Source organism: Mixophyes fleayi, chromosome 6 (assembly GCF_038048845.1).
Source record: "Mixophyes fleayi isolate aMixFle1 chromosome 6, aMixFle1.hap1, whole genome shotgun sequence".
Classification (NCBI taxonomy): Eukaryota; Metazoa; Chordata; class Amphibia; order Anura; family Limnodynastidae; genus Mixophyes; species Mixophyes fleayi.
This window is the reverse complement of record NC_134407.1, coordinates 50,112,753-50,137,054: the sequence shown is the minus strand read 5'-3', so window position 1 is coordinate 50,137,054 and position 24,302 is coordinate 50,112,753.

The window sequence follows — 24,302 nt, the reverse complement described above, 5'->3', positions numbered from 1 at the left end:
TCACAACTCCTCATAGGAGAATATGGAAAAGAGAGAAGTGTATAATAGTCCAATATTGAAAGATATTTATTGGACACCAAGCAGTATTACAAATGTATCTAATTCATTCAATATAGTGAAGATCTTTATATTGTCTTCTCTTCCACGTGATGTTCACCACTATTCTTCCCCCTTCGTGAATACACTTACACAAAGAATACTTGTGTTCAAACATTATTTATATGGCTTTATCGATCACCAACCAGCATATCCTTTCCCTATAGGTGATACACTTACAGGATCTATTCTTGAAATTTTCATATAAGCTGGGCATTTTTAGCAGTGTTCTATTTGCGTTCAATCCACAGGAACAGAAATTTTTTCTCCACCTTGTCTCATTGAAGACATAGAAAAAATATACAAAGGATCTAGTGCTAAAGGTTTTAACAATCCAATGGAATTTATTAAATTCTCTACATATAAAAGCAATAGTTAAAAGCAATAGTTAAAAATTTACAAAATCTGAGGAATTTCAGTTACTCGTACCAGAAATAAGGAAATAACTTGCATGTAGACTATAGATGTTATACCCGGGTTCCATGCAGTGGATCTCCTATATGTGCATCAATGTCCAGGAGGAGTAATCTGTCATCCACGGGTACACTTCCGACGCATTTCGACTTCCTTAATGAGTCTTTTTCAAGTTAGTTTCCCGAAGAATAAGACGTCCCATTTATAGTTTTTGGTACTGTCCCACAAATTAACATAAGTTAATATGCATACTAAAACATACAAATTCAGATCAAATCCATTCTCCAAAAATTAATAAACATAGATAGAAGCAGGTTATTTTACAGTAATTCCAGCAATGTTATATATTTGAATGCAATTGCGGGAAGTTTTATGTAGAAGATCCACTGTATGGCAACCCGGGTATAACATCTATAGTCTACATGCAAATTATTTCCTTATTTCCCCTTCAAGTATCTGAAATTCCTCAGATTTTGTGAATTTTTAACTATTGCTTTTATATGTAGAGAAACAGTCAGAGTAGTCCACTGTTTGCTCTATGGGCACATATGTTGCTATAGAAGGTCTGTTATTCACAACCAGTCAGGAATCTAAGAAAACAACCTGTCCTATTTATAGGTTTCTGGTGCTGACCTGGGAAATGCAGGACAGATTGGAGCCATAAGTTCAACACAAAACTGTTTTTTTAACATATTCTCCTATGAGGAGTTGTGAAGAACTTCCATTCCTCTGGTTTATGCTAAGTATTGTATTTTTTCTGTTTGTCGTTTGAGAAATCAGTGGTGCTGTATTGATTTCCAATTCTTTTTTAAATGTACATGCTGGGCATGTTCTAGTTTGAATTATTTTGAAATAAACTTATTATTATAAATCAGGTTGTAGATTTTCCATTAACCCCATCTGCAACACATAATGATTTTTTCCTGGTGTACATTTTGCACACAATAGCTGTAAATTCATCCCAAAAAGCACATCCTAATACATGAGGACAACCTAATGCAAGAACACAACCTAATGCAGGAAAACACCCTAATGCAAGAAAACAACCTAATGCAAGAAGACATCCTGATGCAAGAGGACATCCTGATGCAAGAGGACATCCTGATGCAAGAGGAGAATCTAATAAAAGAAGGCAACCTGATTCATGAGCACAACCTAATGCAAGAGGACAACCTGATGTAAGAGCACAACCCAATGCAAAATAATAACCTAATGCGAGAGCACAAACAAATTAAATAGGACATCTTAATGTGAGAGCACAACCTAATGCAAGAGGACAATCTAATGCAAGAGGACAATCTAATGCAAGAGCAAAACTTGATGGAAGAGCACAACCTGATGCAAGAGGACAATCTGATGTGAGAGCACAACCTAATGTAAGAGTATAACTTAATGCAAGAGGACAATCTAATGCAAGAGCACAACCTAATGCAACAGGACAACCTGATGTTAGTGCACAACCTAATGCAAGTGATCAATCTAATGCAAGAGAACAACCTAATGCAATAGGACAACCCAATACAAGAGGACAACATATAATGCTAGAGCTCAACCTGATGCAAGCAGACAACCTGATGCAAGAGGACAACCTGATCCAAGAGGACAACCTGATGCAAGAGGAGAACCTAAAACAAGAGTAAATCCTAATGTAAGAGGTCAACCTAATGCAAACCAACAACCTAATGCAAGAGGACAATCTAATGCAAGATTCCATCCTAATGCAAGAGGACAATCTAATGCAAGAGCAAACCCTGATGCAAGAGCACAACCTGATGCAAGAGGACAACCTGATGCAAGAGGACAACCCAATGCAAGAGCACAATCTAATGTAATAGTAAAGCCTAATGCGAGAGGACAACCTAAAGCAAGAGGACTTTCTAATGGAAGAGCACAACTTGATCAAGAGAACAACCTAATGCAAGATCCCAACCTAATGCAATAGGACAACCTAATGCAAGAGGACAACATATAATGCTAGAGCTCAACCTGATGCAAGCGGCCAATCTAATGCAAGAGGTCAACATAATGCAAAAGCACAACCTAATGCAAGCGGACAATCTAATGCACGATCACATCCTAATGTAATAGGACAACTTAATGCAATATGGCATCCTAATTCTAGAGCCCAACCTAATGCAAGAGGACAACCTGATGCAAGAGGGCAAGCTAATACAAGAGCAAAACCTGATGCAAGACCACAACCTAATATGAAAGGACACCCTAATGCAAGAACACAACCTGAGGCAAAAGGGCATCCTGATGCAAGAGGACATACCAATGCAAGAGAACATCCCAATGCAAGAAGACAACCTAATTAAGGAAGACAGCCAGATTCATGAGCACAACCTAATGCAAGAGGACAACCTGATGTAAGTGCACAACCTACAAGTGACAATTACGTAGTATATCTAATAACTTTTCTGTTGAATTCATGTATGACAATGTGAATATTTTATGTAACCTTGTAATGTAATCTCAACGTGTGCTTTGCTAAATGACATGAGTTTGAACCTATGCAAGTGTCATTAATCTTTTGAAATTATCCAGAGATAGACAAGCATATCTGAGGAGTTTTTTTTTTATATGCAGAGGATGTTTACCTAACAAGCCAAGCCGAATGAACAGAGGTGAGAACTCTGGCCCTGTGAACATTCCGGATCTCAGGACAACCCTAGCTCACTTCAAAAGCCCTGTGACACTTGAGAGATCAATCTGTCCTTATTGACAGCTAAACTCCAAAGGTGGCGGGTGAGAGCTATGTGGAAAAATGTTTAAATCTTCTGTTTCAGACAATAATGTGTGCATTTTCATGAGCGGGTCTATCAAGATTGAAATGTCCCATATTTCTCACTTGTGTCCCCTCACACACACCAAGTCTTAACTCAACTTAAAGTAAGTAGTGACTCTGGTTTTATTTCCTATTTTGTTTTCTGAACTTATTCATGCCACAAATTGTATGTCTTGTTATTATTTTTTTGTAACTAAACCTTGTAAACATTTTCCAGATTAAATAAATTTTATCTAGCGTATTCTCTGTGATACTTTGTGAACTTATGAAGCCCAGGGAGGCTCATGCTACATGTGTATGTGATTTAAGTGTGAAACATTAATAAGTGGTTTTGATGAACGTAAGGACACCATAAGAAATCCTTTGTGGTGGCAGAAAAGGTATATTCATTGCTAAGTGACTAAGGTGACGCCAGTCACGGCCAGCTGTTCAGATTGTTGTATCTGGGACAGGCTGGGCATCTTAATGTGAGAGCACAACCTAACGTAAGAGGATAACATAATGCAAGAGGACAATCTAACGCAAGAGGACAATCTAACGCAAGAGGACAATCTAACGCAAGAGGACAATCTAATGCAAGAGCACAAAAAAGAAATAGAGTTACAGCTTTACATCACTGTTGGCTGTTGACAACCCCTGATGTCCTTATTTTCAGCTAAATAGCTGCAAAAACTGCCATCTCCCTGAAAGAATTCAAGGATATGTTACAGCTTGCTTCTCCACTCTGGACACTTAAGAAGAATAGCTACTAATGTATTCTATCCCCTTTTTTGTGTGGGTTTTCTTTGGATACAATTTCCTCCCACTGTCCAAAGACACATTGGAAGGTTAATGTTCTTTTAACAAACTTGACCTTATTATGGTATGGAAATTAGATTATAAACCCCACAGGGCGGGAACTGATGTGCTTAACTACAGTGATCTGATTGTACAAAACTGCATAACATATTGTCATTGTATAAAAGTATCGTAATAACAAAAAATGTCAGGTTTTTGATAATCAAGATATGCACAATTTAGGTTTTTAGTAATGGTTTTATCTCTGCTTCCTTCTCTGATTCTAATGGTGTTGGACAGTACTGCCACTCTCTCCCCTCATGTTTGTCTTAGCCATTGAACCCTTGACCCAAATGATTATATTGTTACCTAGCTCTCCAGGTATCACTTTTCAATCTGCTTCACGTAAATTATGCCTGTTTGCAGAGGATGTGTTTCTATTTGTGACCAGCCCGGAGACCTCGTTGTCAGTCTTACATGATATTCTCAACCAATATAGTGAAGCTCCTTTTTAAAAGCTGAATGCTACTAAAAAAGTACTTTCTATTAATATCCCACAAGCTACTCTGTCCACATTGAAAAAGACCTCATACCCAGAGTACCCTTTGATGGATCTCATATGGAATAATTGTATTGGTCCTTTGCCTGAATGTAAACTCTCTTCTATCTTGAATGCTTTACAAGTATGGGATAGACTAATTGCACTTAAGAAAGATCTGGTGCTCCCCACCAGAAACGTATCTCTCCGAGCTGTGACATAGCTAATCCCTGATCTGAACCTTGTTAACTGGTACCTAATGGGGATTCCCTCTCTTAATTATCTGTTTTATCAGGATATCCCTTTGCCCTTCAACTTTTTGAAAAAGCGATTTAGTATACCATCTAAGGATGTGTATAAATGCTTTCAAATCAGGCACCACGTGTCGGAAAACACCTCTAATACTCTCTATGCCTACTACTCACACAGGTCCTAGATCAAATTACAAGGGATAGTAGCAGGGGAGGAATAACATTCTGGTATCAGTATTTACATCCTACAGACCTATAAATTAAAGCTCCCTCACAGTTGCACCGGGAGACTGACCTCCATTTGAGTCTCTCCTTACAGCGGTAGGAGATAGTTACCATGTGTCTAAATGTATTAACCATATGAAAATGCAGGTAAAATTGTTTAATAGACTGTACCTTACCTCTACTAGGCTTCACATTATATGGACTTCTCAGTTGAAATTTTGCTGGCAAGTGTTCTCAGCTGGGGGATGTTATACATGTCTTTTTGAATTGCCTAATCATTCAACCACTATGGAGAGAAGTTTTTAATTTAACATCCACTGTATTTGGGGAGACCATTGCTCCGGATACCGCAATGGTGCTCCTACATATACACCCTGTGACTGTCACGAAACAGTATAAATCTGTCCTAGAACAGTGATGGGCAAACTTTTTCAGGAGCGGGCCAAATAAAAAAGAAAAACTTTAGGCGGGCCAATATAATTTATTAAAAAACTCAAATATCGAAATATATAATACAAATTTTTTGAATGGGACGGGAGGGTGTTATATAGCAGTGTTACCTCTATAAGTGCAGCGATCGTACAGACACAGCACTTATTTCAGCAGGTTGTGGCAGATCCGTCTTTCTGGTGAGCGACTAACTGACAACACAGCAGCCAATCGAAATCCGCCTTAGTATATGGCCCAGCCCATCTCTTCTCACATGACTTTCAGCCATTAGGGGGCCGGCAGGTGTTTGAGTGATTGACATACGAAGTGTCCTTTTAGGAAGGATGATGAAGTGTAATGGAGGAAATAGCTGGGAAGGCATAAAAATTAAGGTTCTGACACAGGGTCGGCCCTAATAATTTTCTGCATATTTCAATTAATTTTTTTAAAATATTGGCGGGCCGGATAGAACCTCTAAGTGGGCCGGATCTGGCCCGCGGGCCATAGTTTGCCCATCACTGTCCTAGAACATATCTTAATAGCAACTAGAGATGCTCACTGACCCCCGTAAACTGATTTTGGTTTTGGATCTGAATTAGCTTCGTGTTTTGGTTTTGGTTTTATGCTAAAATCACATATTTTTGATCTTTTTTGGTTCCTACATTATTATTAACCTCAATAACCCTAATTTCAAGTAATTTGCAGTCCATTTTGACCACCTCACAGAACACAATATTATATACATACACTTTCAGACAAATACTGCAGCGACCTGGCTGGATGGTAAGCGACAGTGACACAAACACATAGCAGTTCCTAGCACATCTAGGACACATACAGCAGTGGCAGAAAAGAAAATTGGCAGTCCGCTCATCCCTCCCACCCCACGTTATGTTGGATCTTAAAAAGGAATTCAAAACTCGCGAGATTCGAGATCCGACGACGTAACAATGACGTTTTGCCTCGTTTTCGATTCCGAGGGAGCGCGAAAGTACCGAGCTGGCTGGGCTCGGTACTCGGATCCCCTAAGTTCGGGTATGTTCGGTTCTCAAGGAACCGAGCCTGAGCATCTCTAATAGCAACTAGTGCTGCAATAGCTCAGAATTGAAAGAATTCCTCTCCTCCCACTTTCAATTCAGTTTTGATATGTAGACCAGGGTTTCCCAAACCCAGTCCTCAGGGCTCCCCAGCAGTGCAGGTTTTCCATATCTCCTTGCTGGAGCACAGGTGTATTCATTACTGATTGACACATTGTAACAGATCCACAGATGGTCCTAATTATGTCACATGTGATCCAGAAAACCTGCACTGTTGGGGAGCCCTGAGGACTGGGTTTGGGAAACCCTGATGTAGACGATAAACGCGCTTTAATCCTCCTCTACTTCTGCCCCTCTTACTAAATGGTTTAAATGCCATGAGTATATCACAGAAGGAGACGGCTCAGTCCAAGTCAGTCCTGGTTCTATCTCTGATCCCCCAGTATTCGATTTGATTGAACCTCCTCAATTTTAAATGTTTGATGCTGTTTGCAGTTTGATTGTGTGCTAATGTTATAGTTTGGTACTAAGCTATATGCTCTCATTTTTTGATTTGTATATGCTTTTCAGGTTTTTTTTTCTTGTGACTCTTTGATATGTGTCCCTTCTTTACCCCTTCTTTTTTTTCTGGTCTCCGATACTTATCATTGAAAACGGTCAATAAAAATTATTGACGATAAACAAAAGTTATGCACAATTGTTGAGCAGCAACATTTTTTTTTGCAACACTTTAAGATGGTGTTGTACAGATCACACCAACAGAAGGTGCTCTCAGAGAGGTGCTTGTGACAGTGATTGCCACAATCTACTATACAAAAACTTCAATTGATATTTCCCATGCCTACAAAGCTAAGCTTGTCAGAAACTGAACTGTGGTTTACCTCACCAGAACATTTGCTATAGATTTTGTCAAAGGGCTCAGATACATTAATTATTTAAGAGAACATATGCTAAAGGATACAATTCTTGAAACATGTTCTGAATACAAAGAATTGACAAGTAGTTATTTAGAACACAGGTGTCCTTAGCAACCTGTGCAATTAACTAAGATAACAAATGCTTAGCTTTACTTTAATAGAAAGAGCATCAGCATATTGGATTTACACAGTATGAGACATGGTTTGCCTAGAAGATTATTCTGCTTTGCTTAGCCCAAAATATGTTTAACTGGAAACTCCATTGAATATGCAGTATGCTATTTTTCCCTGAATCCTCCTCCCCTTAGTTAGTTGATATATGGAAATTCTATGCCCCAGGGGTTCAGAAGATTCTCTCTCACCAGTCACAGCTTGTCCAATAAGCTTCCAACTTAGACAATTTCAAACACCACTCTTGGGGGTATATTTGCTAAACTGCGGGTTTGAGAAAGTGGAGATGTTGCCTATAGGATCCAATCAGATTCTAGCTGTCACTTTGTAGAATGTACTAAACAAATGATAAATAGAATCTGATTGGTTGCTATAGGCAACATCTCCACTTTTTCAAACCCACATTTTAGTAGATATACCCCTTGGAGTTAAAATTCTCACCAAGCATGAGCATTTCTGTATATAAGTTACATTTTTAAGACGGCCAATGACAATATTCTGGTGTGTACAGGAAAAGGGCACAGATATTTCCTCTTGTGATTATGAATCCAAATGTATTAGCAGGATTTATTCAGGCCGCTTATGCAGGCTATTATTCTATTCTATGGCATAATGACCAGCAGGACTAGCCCTTCTTAGATTAACTTTGTTTTAGCATATTATATTGGTGCTCTGTCATAATGACAGGAAAGTAAACTCAGTTGTTAAGTGATGCAAATCTTGGCTAGAAAAACCTGTCTAATGTATGGATTCCTTGGATACAGAATGTAGACATGTAATTGTATCACAGTGCTAGTTCTTGGTTCAATGTAGGCAGTTTATAATGATATTGTGCTCTTGTGTCCTTTGTCTGAATGGGTAAAGAGAAAGGCACCATGGCCTCCTGTTAAGGTCTAACCAAGGATCTATAAAGATGATACAGAATATTGAAGCAACATGTGCTTCATTGGAGGCAAGTCCAGGCTTTCGGAGGGGGATTCCAAATAGATAAAAGAATAGTTGAATGAGAACTATCACATAATTTCATGGCCACCATTCAACTCTTAATATTTATCAAAGGTCACACACATTGTTTATATTTTCATTGCATACATAGATAAACACAAAAGTATATCATGAGTATAATATCTTGTACTATACAATGGGGCTGATTCATGTTCCAACGTAAGTTCTTTTGCGTGCCGTATCCTGTGTGAAATAGTTCTGTGCATGCTCAGAAGACGACCTTATGCCAAATAATGCAATTGCATGCTACACATGTCTGGGCGCAAATGACACTTATGCCTATGACTTGAGAGGCGGAAAGGTGGAAGGGGCAGATGAAAGTAGGCCATGTACAGTAAGGGCGTAACTATGCAGATGTGGCCGATTCAAGTCCTGTGATTATTGTAAGCATGTCTGGATTTCATCCATATCACTTGCACCAGATACAGGGCAGGCGTAAGTGAAGCTTGATAGTGATGACTGACACGGCATAGTCCTTGTATTAAAAACTACACATATGCGTCCCACTAGCTAGCAGAGAAAATGTGTGTGACTGAATCACTTATAAATAACTTCTGGTATAAATTTATTTAAAGAAAATAGCGTAGGGCGCTTATTTATATAATTGCACGTGCACTTATTTTTGATATTGTGTATATATTGGTAAGGGAAATCTTTAATTTCTGAGACCTGGGGGAGAAAATTTTTTTTTTTCTGTTTTAACCTTTCTATAGGAATTGCCTTATTTCTTATGTATATATCTGATACAATACGACTTTGTTTAGAAAGCCTTTTGTATATCTTGGTGTAAGGAAATGTCTTGTTTGGGGTTTACAACTTTTCCTGGGGAATTATTTGCTTTAGAGGAAATGTGTATTCTGCAACTGTTGGAAGAAAGGACTCATGCTAATCTCATGCTAATTAGACCTTTTGATGTGTGAGGGTCATAGGAAGATGTAATTAGACTTACTACTAGATTTCCTGAGCTTAAAAACAAATGCAGGACATCACAGCATTTCTAGAATTTCACAGATAAGTGTAAACATTATTAGCTTTGCAATGCATGTAAATCCATGTTTCTGTAAACAAATGGAATCCGGATTCTAAAAATAGCTCAGACCTCATGGGGACTGGCTTATCCTTTGAGGCTGTGTCCATACTGTATAAAAGGTGAGCTGTTTGAGCATGTAATGTATCATTCTGATGTTCCATCTGACCTGATCACTTTAATCAGTGGAACTGTCCTTCTCAGGACACTTGAGCAATAAACATCACTCTTTGCTTCAAGACCCTGCTTGATAACTTCTTCAATATTGCTGTAATCCTATGACCTACAGATTAGACCCTAAATCTAATCCGTCCTCCGGCTGTTTCTGAGGTTTGGACCCAGCTCTTCAGTACCACCGCTCTGCCGCTACCCAGCAGCTTTGGCCAGTGTGATAGGCCAGGGGGGATCCATCCACAGCTCCCTGATCCATAGTAAGTGGTCAGGGGTACCAGCCCAAGTGTACCAGCATGGGAGTACACTAGCAGCGACAGTTACTCAGAAGGAACGTGGTTCTGGGTGCCATAAAGTAGCCCAGTGGTGGCAGTAGCTGCCTCCTACTGCGACAGGAGGGGCGTATTCGGAATAATGAAAGGGGCGGTAGCAAAGTAAGCCCAGCTGGTTCCCAGCAACAACAGATAGGGTGGCATAGGCAGTTCATCCTGTCACAATGTGTGTGCTAGGAAGATTGACTATATAAACACATTTTATGTACAGTACACATTAAAAACATATTGATTTATGTATTTAATATAAAAAAATATTTTATTTAATATCCATGGGCCTGATTCATTAAGGAACTTAAATTAAGAAGTTTCTTATTTAAGTCTCCTGGACAAAACCATGTTACAATGCAAGGGGTGAAAATTAGTTTTTTTCATGTAGCACACAAATACTTGATAGCTTATTTGTACACTGAAATTTAAAGTTGATATTTGTGTGCTACATGAAAAAATAGTCAGTATTTAACTTATGTGCAAAACAGAAAACTAATTTTCACCCCTTGCATTGTAACATGGTTTTGTCCAGGAGACTTAAATAAGAAACTTCTTAATTTAAGTTCCTTAATGAATCAGACCCCATATGTTTATTAATGATTATACTGTTAAGAGTTGCTCATTTATTTTATAATGGTTTTTTTTATTGTGACCTTTTAGTGAACAGATGCTTGTGCCCAGGGCCGGACTGGCCATCTGGCACTTCTGGCAAATGCCAGAAGGGCCGATGGCAGTGTGGGCCGGTCCGGTCCCTGCGATACCCCGATTAAATAAAAAATAATATATATCTTTTTTGTGTGTAGCCGTCATGACGTGTGACGTCATGACGGCTCTGTGCACCGGCCCGGCTCTCGCGTAGGACTAGCTGCAGTGGAGGCTGCTGTCAGTGCTTTGGTAAGAGAATATGTGTAGAGAATATGTGTGCAGGGAGGGGGGGGAGACAAACGGAATATGTGTGCAGGGAGGGGGGGAGACAAACGCAGTATGTGTGCAGAGAGGGGGGGGAGACAAACGCAGTATGTGTGCAGGGAGGGGGGGAGACAAACGCAGTATGTGTGCAGGGAGGGGGGGAGACAAACGCAGTATGTGTGCAGGGAGGGGGGGAGACAAACGCAGTATGTGTGCAGGGAGGGGGGGAGACAAACGCAGTATGTGTGCAGGGAGGGGGGGAGACAAACGCAGTATGTGTGCAGGGAGGGGGGGGGAGACAAACGCAGTATGTGTGCAGGGGGGGGGGGAGACAAACGCAGTATGTGTGCAGGGAGGGGGGGAGACAAACGCAGTATGTGTGCAGGGAGGGGGGGGGAGACAAATGCAGTATGTGTGCAGGGAGGGGGGGGAGACAAACGCAGTATGTGTGCAGGGAGGGGGGGGGAGACAAACGCAGTATGTGTGCAGGAGGGGGGGAGACAAACGGAATATGTGTGCAGGGAGGGGGGAGAGGGGCATTAAATGTCTGTGGGCGGAGAGGGGCAATAAATGTCTGCGGGGGAAGAGGGGCAATAAATGTCTGCAGGGGGGAGAGGGGCAATAAATGTCTGCAGGGGGGGAGAGGGGCAATAAATGTCTGCAGGGGGATGGGGGGGTGAGTGAAAGTGCAGGGGGAAGGGGGGAATGATTGAAAATGTCTGCAGGGGGAAGGGAGGGGGGTGAGTGAAAATGTCTGCAGGGGGGGCAATGGCTGTAGGAGGGGGAAAATAAGAATGGCCAATGTGTGTGGGGGACAGTATATGACTATAATGTGTGTGGGGGACAGTTTATGACTATAATGTGTGCTATTAAGTGAATGTGGGGCTGTTTGGGGAAAATGAGGTCTAATTATTAAATGTGATTATGAATTATTTAATGCCTGGGATGTTTGTGGGAAATGGTTATTTTTATTAAACATAAATGCTATTTAATTTCTTGCTGAGGTTGTTTGTAGGGAGGGAAATAGATTTATTTATTAAATTGGAATACTATTATTTTAATGTTAGGGCTGGAGTGAGGCCTAATTTTATAATGTGGGTGCTATATTGAGTTAACACCGGTGCTGTTTGGAGTTTTCTAACTTTCATGTACCCATTTTTTTCCAAATAGGGCCCCCAACATTCCAGGATCCAGACAAGCAGCAACTGATCTAAAGACACCAGCAGCCACAAGTGGTGACAATGACAAGACAGGTAAGAGAGAGCAGGACAGTCTGCCAACTGTCCTGAATTTGGTGGGCGACTGTCCCGCTTAGTCAGGATTTGGTCTGACTGCAAGGACAATTGGGAGGTATGTCCTACTTCACATTGTACTGCTTGTGAAGGCAGAACTGTGTGCACCTAACAGTAGTGCTCACAGTATTGCCTATGTATTTGTTGAAAATGTGTCTAATAACCATATTACATAATAGGAGCCCCCTGTCTTAAGTGCCTAGGGCCCCCTGAGACTAAGTCCAGCTCTGGTTAGCAGGAGGGAGCGGATAGCTACTCCCAGTTCTCGGACAGGACACAGCCTGCAGAACAAGCCGAGGAGCTTTAAGTCTCATGAGATTTATTAATCTTGTGAGACTAAGAGTTTCCCTGCTCACTCTACAGGACGTTCCCACTCTGATAGATGTCAGCAGCATCAGAAGCATAGATAAGTACAGTGTACTGGGGGTGTTGTAATGTGCTTCTGGGGTGGAGGGGTGGCATGATAGGGAGGGCCTGATAAATGTAATGTTTTATTATAATGTATGTAATGTATGTATCAATGCCCCATGTTGACCACGTCCCCTGCATAATGTGGCCACGCCCTTAGCGGCACCCAGTTTTTTCATGCTCATCAACAGAGATGGGCCTGTATGCTTGAAATGCCAGGGCTGATTTTTAGTCCCAGTCCGGCCCTGCTTGTGCCTATACTACAGTCTGTTCTGTAGGTCTACATATGGCAAGTAACGTTTAGGCAGAGCATACTTATATTCAGACTCAAAAAGAAACTAGTCTTAAAATATGTTTGGATTTGAATACGATCAAAACTACTCACAATGGGCCTGATTCATTAAGGAAAGTAAGGCAAAAAAAGGAGTAAGTTTTCTCCTGGACAAAACCATTAGCTTATTATTTTGCATATAAGTAATATCCTGGCTGTTTTCTCATGTAGCACGCAAATACTTGATAGCTTATTTGTACACTGAAATTTAAGATTGATCTAGGACATGCTCTACCCCAATTATAAATCTGCCATCACATTTTAAATTTACCTCCCCCTCCAATGCAACAAGGTATTTCCCAGGTTTAAAGTTACTCAATTTTTTTTTCTTTCCTTTCCTTAATGACTCAGGTCCAATAAATTTAAAGATGTTTTTTCAGTGTACCCAAAGAGGAGCACACTTTTAATAAATACTGTAGGTAGTGTTCTCCACCAAAAAATGCACAGTTTTGCATGACTTTTGCCTGCTGAAAATAACTCCCAATAAACTTATTTTCACATAAATAATAGCAACAACTGATATTACTGGCTCCCTGAAAGAAAATATATGGAACATTCTGCTTCCTCACTCTGAACACTCAAGAAGTCTTATATTTATAGCTTCTAACATGTATTTTCCTCCTTTGCGTGGGTTTTCTCTGGGTGCTCTGTTTTCCTCCCACGGTCCAAAGAACACATTGGTAGGTTAATTGGCTTTTAAGTCTAGTATAACGTGGGCTTCTGGTATAGAAATTAGATCATCAACTTCACTAGGACACATACTGGTAGCACACCAAGACACAGCTCGTTCTCTTGATTCTAACAGGTTCTTGCTACTTTGAGTGAACATAATTAATTTATACATTACTCTCTCAATCCTAAACAGGTGTGATTATCTGCATAGACTTTACAGTGTATTTTATATCTCACTTACTGTAAGAAGTATGTGGTTATTGTGCAGGGCTGGTAAAGAATAGTTCAACAATCCACCAAACTAATTCACTTGTTCGGTTTGAAGTATATAAAAAACATGAATAAAAATAGTAAATCATAAAGTAAATCATATACAATACAATAAGCATGTGTAGTGCAAATGTGGGAAATATAAAAATAATTGAGTTTCTATAGACTCCAAATACTATAATGAGCCTCTCACAACTATGTGCTGCATTAGTATCTCTATATGACCACAATTTTTCTATAAGTATTGTCCCGTTATTTTTCTATAACAACAAAGTCAAATAAATTGAATATGTAACTCCCAGACCCAGCGCTCACCTGTATAGGAGGCCACGACCCCGAAGTAAAGCGAAAGAGGAGGAGGAGCCATCTGTGATAGGGGGCCTTCCAGTGCTCCCTTGTGTGCTGAAAGGAACACATCCCAGTATGCACAATTAATCAGGACAAAGGAAATTACATCAGAGCCTGACAAATGGGGATTGTCTGGTGCCAGAGTGAGAAAAGGAAGAAAAATCGCAATTTTGCTGTGGGAGAGGAGGTAGGTATGGCCATAGCTGGGACCATTGTCATACACTGAGGGGCCACAGAAGGACAGAATGCAACATAGCCACAGCCAAGTGCTATTGAGTCAGTACAAGACACTGTGGTCACTCACAGTATAAAGGTTTACACATCCCTTAGATTGGGCTACAAGTCTTACAGAGAAAGATGCATATTTAACAGAGATACCTGCCGACTTTAGAGAAAAGACTGCCTGCTTTCCCAGAAGAGTTGCCAGATTACTAGAAATTGCTGCCATACTAACAAAAGAATCTTCCAATCACAGAGGGGAATCTGTCAGTACCAGAATGTAAGCTGCAAAAGGAACAGAGGGAGTTGAGGTCCAGTCTTGAGGAACAGATTGTCCAAGCCCAGCCCAGAGAAACAGAGGGAGTCTGGAGTTGTTCCACTTGTCTGCACACTTAATTGTCCTGTTTCCTTTGCATTGTTCCAGGTTCCTGCTGCTGCAGTTGCTAATACTACAACAATGTTACCATTCAGAGTGGAGAGTCACAGGAGAACTATCCAGACCTTTGACATGAATTTATAGAGCACACCAGAACTGGTCTGTGTCTGCTACATACATGAGTAACCTGCAGATACTGCAACACACCACACCTGGAGCTAATTGCCATAATTACAGCCTATTTCAGTCAGAAGCTTGGCCTTGAACTGCCGGGACTACTCCTCCTCTTACCCTTATGCTTCTTATACAAATGACTACTCCACCCTTTTCCATTGTACTTATTTACCCCTATTTTTGTACATGGGACAGTAGTTCCTGGTGTTAGATCTCCGTCAGTAACAATATGAACTGAGTATACTACCTATATCATTATCTTCTTCATACTAGCAGTAATTGTCTACAACTCCCACCTCATTATCTTAGAGTGGTCTTCTGGATCATAATTTACTACAAGAGACTTTCTTTTAAGTTATTATCTTCTTCATCATTGTTGTAAAGTTTGCCAACCATATATTTTGCTATGTCATCTTCTTGATTCATCACATTCAGGGCTCTGTTTATGGCCCAGAAATTACATTTAGCAGAAGATCGGGCACCCTCCCAGTTCCTGGCCGGATGTTGGGCTTAATGACACAATGCCCCCTCCCACACTTGCCACCTGACCCCTCCTCCAGGATTTTCTGGAAAAGTTGGCAAGTATGGTTACAAGCCTGAGTTACATGGCCTTTTAATAAACACGGCAAGTGGTTTATCCTCTGAATCTGAGAAAAATGAGGGGTTACCATGAGCTTAATCACCTCACTCCCCTACAGGAGCATTAACGTAGCCAGCATCACATGGGCTACATGTGTAAATTAAATTAAACAAATATACCACATGTATAAAAGGATGGCAGTAAATATAGTCTCTGCATTAATCAGAATAATAGTGTATTAGGTGTGGCTAAGGAGTAAATATTTTTGACATCCTGGCATTTCTTACCAATTACAATTTCTTACTACCTGACCAGATCTTGGCTATTCATGTGACTTTGGTCAAATGTTATTTTCCTATGATGACCTATGCGACATCTGTGCTGACCTGTACACAATCCTTTAACCCCAAACCACACATATAAAAGATAGGCATTAGAGTTATATTGCAAGACACAGCGGGTGATTGCTGTGAGAATTAATTATTCATGAAGGATACAGTTCAACTAATTCCACGCAATAAAAAGTTATTACAAACCAACACATAAAGACATCTTAATTTATAATCCACACATCATTTAACATACAGTTTGAAAATTCATGTAAAATTGCATTTTATCTCATCCATTAATGATGCAGCTCAGATTAGAATCAATCACACAAACCATCAGGGTAGTCTATGGGAAAATAACCTAAGCAAAGGGATTGTGTCCATACATCTAGTCACCCTGAATAGCTCTGTACATGGTCAAGTGCAGGATTTCAAAGGAGGGATTCTGTCTTACCCTTTCACCAAAATATTCATATAATATATACCGTAAGCTTGTTAGCAGGGCCCTCTTACCAATATCTGTTAATTCCCAGTCTTGTTTTATTAATGCCCCTAATTATAAAGCGCTACAGGATATGCTAGCGCCACATAAATAAATGTTATTATTATTAATAATAATAATAATAACAATAATAATATACATAAGATTTCTACATACACATCGGGGGAAAAACACATTTCTGGGCCTCATAGCAAAATTTTGGAGGCGCAATGATTATACATTTAATCTCTACTAAACTCTGGAGTGTAAGTTGAAGGGGCCCCTCCTTCACACCAATTATTCTTGGGCATCATGCATGTTTTGAGTCCCTATAAATTCTAATATGTTTCCAGCAATTCTTAAGCATGCCACCAGCATAATGTTACTTGTTTCATCTCCACAGCCATTCTCTATAACTGATCACTCGTGAAACTAGAGCTAACATTTCACTGGTAGCCAGTTCCTCAATAACATCACTAGGTCCTGCAATCTCTTGAATATTGGTTCCGCATGTAAAATGACTGCCTGCACTATAAGTAAGTAATGAGTATACTTTAAAGACTTATGAAAAGGTAAAACCCAATCTGCACCAATTACACAGTAATCAAGTACAATACATGTGCCCTCTTTATCCCCTAAAATTTATTTAAATATCTAGCCCTGCAAAGTGAAATCTTGTTATTTTTAAATATGGGTACAAAACAAGATACATTCAGCAAGGAAAACATTCCTGCATGACAGCTTTCTGCACTCCTATTGGTGGATAATTCCAGCCATTGACCAATCACTGTATGGATGTCAGGCACCGCCTGTGAGATAGGGACGTATGTCCCGCTGTGCCACTCAGCGCGTCATCAAAAGAGCAACCAGACGCGTCACTTCTATCCCGCTCGGCCGCACGGCTACAGAGTAGTAGCGTCCCCGTTGCTAGGCAACGGGGACGCTGTATTGCGGAAGCGCTATGGCGCTAAGATTATGACAAGCGCTGCAGCGCTGAGCCTCATTGGCTAATGGATACATTTAAGCCTCTCTTTGGTCCACCTCCAGTGCCAGAGTTTCAGGTCCTCCTGTCCTCCAGCGTTTCCTGTGTACCTGTGATTACTAGTCTCCTGACCTTTGCCTGCTTCCTGATTATCTGCCGTTTGCCTGTGACCCTTGTGACCCGGATTGCCTTGCCTACCCTTTTGGATCTCCCCTTTGTACCTCGCTGCCAGAACGCTACCGACCCGGCTTGACTCACCACCCCTTCGGATTCTCCTTGTGTACCTGCATTGCCCGCACCATTGCTGAACCGGCCTGTCTGACATTTCTCTCGTGCTTCGCTATCTGACTCGTGGAAGGACCGCGACCTGCGTGTTCCCTACCTCCTTGCGGGGGTCCCTGGTGAACACCAGGGGCACGTTAGACTCCGCACCTTCCTCCGAATAGTGCCAACGATAGCAGGTACGCTATACTCAGTTGTGACAATGGAGACCTCCCTCCTACTATACAGATTGGTAAATGGCCAGCACCATCCAATAATCAGTGTGCTACCAGCCACTTACTAATATGACAGGCAGCCCCAAATGTGGAAATTTCATCTGCCCAGAGGGAACATGCTCACCCTGCCCCCCGACCCAGCAAGTGCCTGACCAGCCATGAACCATAACAAGGAGAAAGCAACTGATATATTGCTCCTACTTTGCCTTCTATATAGACAATAATCTCTCCACCACTTTCAATGGAAACCGTGTCGTTGTCATTTATTTATTTATTTATTTATTGCCCGTAGTGTCAAAGTATGTGTAAAAAGGAAACATATAAACCATTTATAAAGCCAAAAAATGTATATAGCCTTTTTATTAATAGCGCAAATATCATATAAAGTAATCTCATATAAAAGTCGGATATCTCTATAACCATTGAAGGGTACATTTAGCATATAATATTGGAAACCAGGCTTGCCTTTTTCAATTTCTTTCTTCATATTTTTGCTCACTTTTTTTAAATGTCCAAGTAAAAAACTTACATTATTTAAAATGTGCTAAAAGATTCCAAATTACCCTTTCTCCCACAAAAAAAACTCCCCAAAAAACAAAAGCAAATTTACTTGGCAGGCTACAAAATAAAGTTACTCCTGGTAAAACTGGTGCATGAAAATGTGAAAATCTACCTGGCAATTTAGGTGGAAACACCTCCAAGTATTTGAAGAGGTTGACCATTGTTGAACAATGCCCTTAATACAACCTTGTGTAGGAAATAAGAGGTATTGCCTCCAGCAACACCTTCTCTGCATCGTGGGCCATAGCATAACTGGCGTCTCTGCTTTGGGTTATGGTGGCTCTCGGAGGGAGAGGGGATCACCGAATAACTATAGAAAGGATATATTAAGTGAGATTGTCCAAAAACGGACAATTCATTTAAGGGGTTAAGACACCAAATAATGTATACAGACTTATTTGAAGGTTTCAAGCATCTTAATGTAATATTTTAAGTTTACCGACTTCAAATTGAGAGTAATAGAGGAATGCACTCTGCAATAGCACTGTTAATTAATGACAATATTAAGATGGATTAAGGAAATATATCATCTTGACTCTTGCCTTGGCTAAGTCTTACCTGGATTACATGGCACATTTCTTATCACCAATTTAAGGAGACAGTGTAATTAGAAAATGCACGGAGAGAGCAGACCAAAATGAATGAATAGCAAAGATTTAGGACAAATTGTACTTGTTTGTAAATATGTTGAAGAGTAATACAAAAATATGTCTATCGTAAACAAGGCTTTGAAATCCAACTTGACACACAACAAATATTGCCCTCAATACTAAATAATATAAATGCACTACAACAAAATAAAATACAGTATATATATTTGTTATTGTTTTAGGACAGGTCCAGATGTACTTTCTTTCTATTTTTCTGTGGACTCATTCAGGAGTCCACAGAAAATGCAGCAGTGCTCATTTTACATGCCTGTACCTGGCTTACCTGGTCTCAACAAATTCACCTAAGACACAGCATTAATTTTACCAGTGAGCTGCTTGCACCTTCATGTTCTCGCCTTGGGAAGAAATGCATGTGGTTATCTAGAAGTGGTATTGAAAGGACGGGAAATGTCAAGGTATTTGGCTGGACTGGGGTATCTGTGCTCTATTTCAGATGCCAATGCCTTGAGTATGTTCTGACCTGAGCAGGGGACAGCAGATGTTGCCTGCTTGAGTAGTCCCACGCAAATATCTTACTTACCAGAGGTGAGGGCACAACTAAGAGCAAAACAGAACAGGGGACACTCACTGTAAGAATACCATCTTCTCTTGATCGGAATCTGCAGCTCCTACAAATGGGGGGGGACACAACAGCCCTCCCAAAGGACTAAGCTATTTTAAGTCGTATATGGCACCTACTTTAGTGTTAGCTAAAAATAACAACACAAACCAGTGCCTTTGTCCTACCAACATTCTATGTGACCAGTACACTGTGCAAAACTAGCTACTAACACTAGGTGTAACATTAAATCAGAATGGATTCACTGGTTCCAGTGTTGGGGACATCACAGACAGTGCAGACAGGCCGGAGCAGGAATGAGGAGCCAGTAAATACTTCCTCCTTGCCTTGGCCTGGCCAGCTGCGCTTCCGCAATGCTCCACACCAGTAGATGTTGAACATCGAATGCAATAAAGTGCTCAAACCCTGGTCTAAAACACCTTACAATTATTCAGGGCATGCTGCTGGAGTATAAGGCCCATGGTCCCTGATGCTAGTGCCTAACACCCTTGTTTACAGGCATCTGGAAGAAATGGGGATTGTCCTATTTTGTCACAATTTCCAAATCAAGGATGTTGGGAAGCATAAATTTGAACATGGCGGGGAAAGAAGCCAATAGTCCAGAGGACAACAATAGTCTTCTGATCATTGGTCGCCTGAGCCGTTTCAGATGGTTAGCTGTGTCCTGATTGAGGGTAAAAAAACAGAATATAGAGTGCAAAAAGGGGAGTGTCTGAAAAGGTGAAGACATCATAGGAAATGGATATAAGTGGCTAGGATCTAGTTTCATAGTTATGTGTATTTACAACATATATTATAGAATTACGGGACATTAACAAAATCATAATTTATGAGCACAGAAGCAGAGTTTATCTATCTAGTATTTTTTTTTACAATGAATCCTAGTGTGTCTTGCAATGTCCAAAGCTCTGTTGAAATATGGAGCCTTTTATATGCACATACATATCTTCCATAGCAATTCTTGCATTTTTTCTTCTGCAACTGGAATCAGGGACAGGCTGGGTTGGGGGGCAGGGGGGCATCTTCCCCCAGGACCAGTCCCATAGAGGGCTATCTTGGGCTGGATCACTGGGCCACGTGCAATTTTTGTCCTTTAAAATAGGCTGCTGAGTTGAGTCTTTCCCCCGGACTGAACTTTGCCCTCCCCTGACTGGAATACACCATCTAAAATTACCAGAATCTTACACGTATGCTTCATGACAATTGTTTTGTAGCAGGAAAGAATTTCTTTGATGTTGCAGACTACTAGATGTTATTGTGTTTTCTATTACCCACTTTTCTGAGCATGTCCCTTTAGTATTCAGCAATAACAGATTCTATCCCACCTTGGGAAGCTTCAATGCTAAGCAGAACTGGAAAGTTTAAATCCCTCTAGTACAGTATGTGTAGTTATGTTAACATCTGCCCCAGTCTCAACTGCACCCAGATGCCAGGCAGCCAACTCAACTTGGTGATGGCAGCTATCCAGTACGTCCCTTATTGGTCTGTTTCCTGATCACAGATGGTGTGTACTCTGCTGGCCACTGTGCTCATTGTCTTGCTCTGCAGACGCTCCTTTGAAAGTTTAAAATTGCACACACCTTCCATGCTGGTTAAATAAAAATTTTAATTGAAACCCTCCATGGCTGTATCTTGCATTTGATCCTTTAGAATTGTTTAAACTACTGCTGTTGCTATATATTACAATGAAACTATCACTTTTAAGCGCTCGTTTCTTTTTTCGGTAAAAACAAGCCAATCAGACAACTGCAATAGTCAGGCTAGAGCTCAGGGTTTTGAAGCCGTGCAGCAATAAGCAGTATGCACAGTAGCTATGATCAGCAAGCTGTGGAATTATAAAAACAATGTGTACAGAGCAGCATGCAGCTGTACTTATCAAGCTGCAGCAATCAAGAAGCTAGAATTATAAGACAATTATGTAGCCGCAGTCAGTCAGCTGTAATCATTAAACGACTGAGGTTGTACTGCAATCTCGGAAAGGCTGAGACAATGTAGCAGAATCTGTTTAACAGAGATAGAAACCTGTGGCTCTACAGCTGTTGTGGAACTACATGTCTCAGCATGTCTTGCAAAACAAATGGAGAGCCAGAGGTTGTCCGTCTGCTCTACAAGATGAATGGACAGATAGACAATTGAAATGAGCCAACAGTGGGTAATTAACTATATACCGGTAATCTGTGTTAAATTAATGGACATATGGCAATATTTCACAGGTTCTTATGCTAGAAATGGGAGCTATTCAAAACAAATAGCTTTCTCCAACAATAGTGCAAGCATCTAGATTCAGCAGTAGAAAACATATTATATTTCTAGAGGGTTTTAAATAAGTAAACAGATGTTTTCCTGGATCATCCACTGCTTTAGATAGACCTAATGGGTCTGAGTCAGAGTGAGACGTATGCCTGGTTACATAGCATATTGTCACATTGTGCATGCTGAGAAAGTGAATGTACACATCTGCAGCTAATCAGACCTGACACTTTTTAGCACTTATGACTCTGAACACCTGAAGAAGAATGACAGGGGCATGACATAAGAAATGTACAGTAAGGGGGTGTTCAAACAATTACGTATGGATTCAGACTGGGGTGTAGTTGCAGTATTGACTGAAAAAGCGGTTTTATTTGCGGGTGGTCAGGGGCAGGTGTAAATTGTGGATAATGATTAAGACAATCACCTGAACTAGCAAAACACTTATAATTAGAGGTTTGAAATGTTTTTTAGACACTTATTGAGAACTTAGCAGTCACTTGGCTATTGGGAATGCATGTACTCATGTAGGGGTATTTTCATTGCTGTATTAGCAAGGTTATTTAAGTTTAAATAATGTTTCATAGCAACTGCGTTCGTAACATATAACATAAAAGGTTTTTGTACACGTTAGACGCATCTGCTACTCATTCATACCTGGACACATCTCCATCTGAATAAGGCATACATTTGCATACACTTGCATGCAACTTTTTCAACCACCAGTTACTCTTGTATTCCACTCTGATCAGGTCCAATAGGTCTGATTTAGAATTGAGCGCAATTTTATAGCCTGAATGTACATGGGCTACAAAACTGCATTCTTATGTGTAAAACAGGCATCTGTCCTGGAACATAGATCAGACTGTAATTAAACTAAAAAATATAGGCACAATCATGAGCAGGCTATGTAGATTTTAACAACAAGATGTGGAGGGCAAAACAACGTGGGGAAGAGTAAAGTAGTGGGGAGGGTAGACCATGCATGTGGGGGCCTATGGGGAAATCAGGAGAGTATTAGCTTACAGGAAAAACAGAGTCTAAGCTTCAACTTAGAGACCAGAATAGGCTGTTGTGATAGGAGGTCTATACTGTGTTGAAAGGGTGGGGTACATCTGGACACTGAAGGGCTCATTCCCGACGAGGATCGATGGCGACTGATGTGGAAAGCGACTGGAACCAATCCTGATGAATGAAGAACCCGGAGCGACTTAATGACGTCACTTACATCCACGACACTGTTCTCGCTGCTGTTAAGGGCCTAATGTAGTATGTACAATGTACAACGCTTTGTAAAGTTATGTGCTCCATTTGATATTATTATTATTACATTTTATTTATAGGGCGCCACTAGGTGTCCGTAGCGCCGATATGTGTGTCACACACAGTTTGAGACCGATATAATGGCGGTAGGGAGGGGTTCTCCCATGAGGTTGCAATTTGATATGTAGCTTCACTCTTGATATGCCTGAGCAGCTTGTACGTGTGTTTAGGGAAGTATGGAATAGGCAGGTAAAGCAGAATATGTTTAGGGTCAAGAGGGACCTGCAAACCAATAAGATTGGTGTCTTGGAAGATCAGTCTTTCCAAAATGGTTGAATTTTAGGGCAGTTTCATCAGACGTGCAAGAAAGACCCTGGATGGGTCAAAATCCTTCCAGCGAGCATCAACAAACCTGGGAAAATACTATGGAGCCTTGATGATACATAAGACCACTAATAGAGCACTTTATAGGCATTTTCTTTGGTGCAGACATTAATGAAGGACTTTGCAACCCTTTTATAAATATTGACCCACTCCATTGTGTTTGACCAAAATCAGCTTCCAATTTTGTTTGGTATAGATCCTTCTCACCATTCAAGATGAGAGGAGAGAATTATACAGTATCGAAATGAGGCCTTTGTAGGAGTGGCCAGAGGGACAAAGGTTATTAATTGTGCAGACAGGTCTGCTCAGGAGGCGAACCTTAACAGAGTTGGGGAAGGGTTTAACTTGCAGGTACTGGTGAAACTGTCCTTTTGAGAAAAGCTTAAAGTACATTAAGATACACTTTAAGCTAAACCTAGCTAAGACCCTGTGGGACCCAAGGTATGATAATGGGTTGCGCGCTAGGCGTTATGTATGATACTGGATGTGCTTACACAAAGTTTGTCCCCTCCACATTAGTTGTAAGTAAACCATGTTATAAGTGCTGGTGCTAGTTTAAGTTTGTAGAGGGGGATTT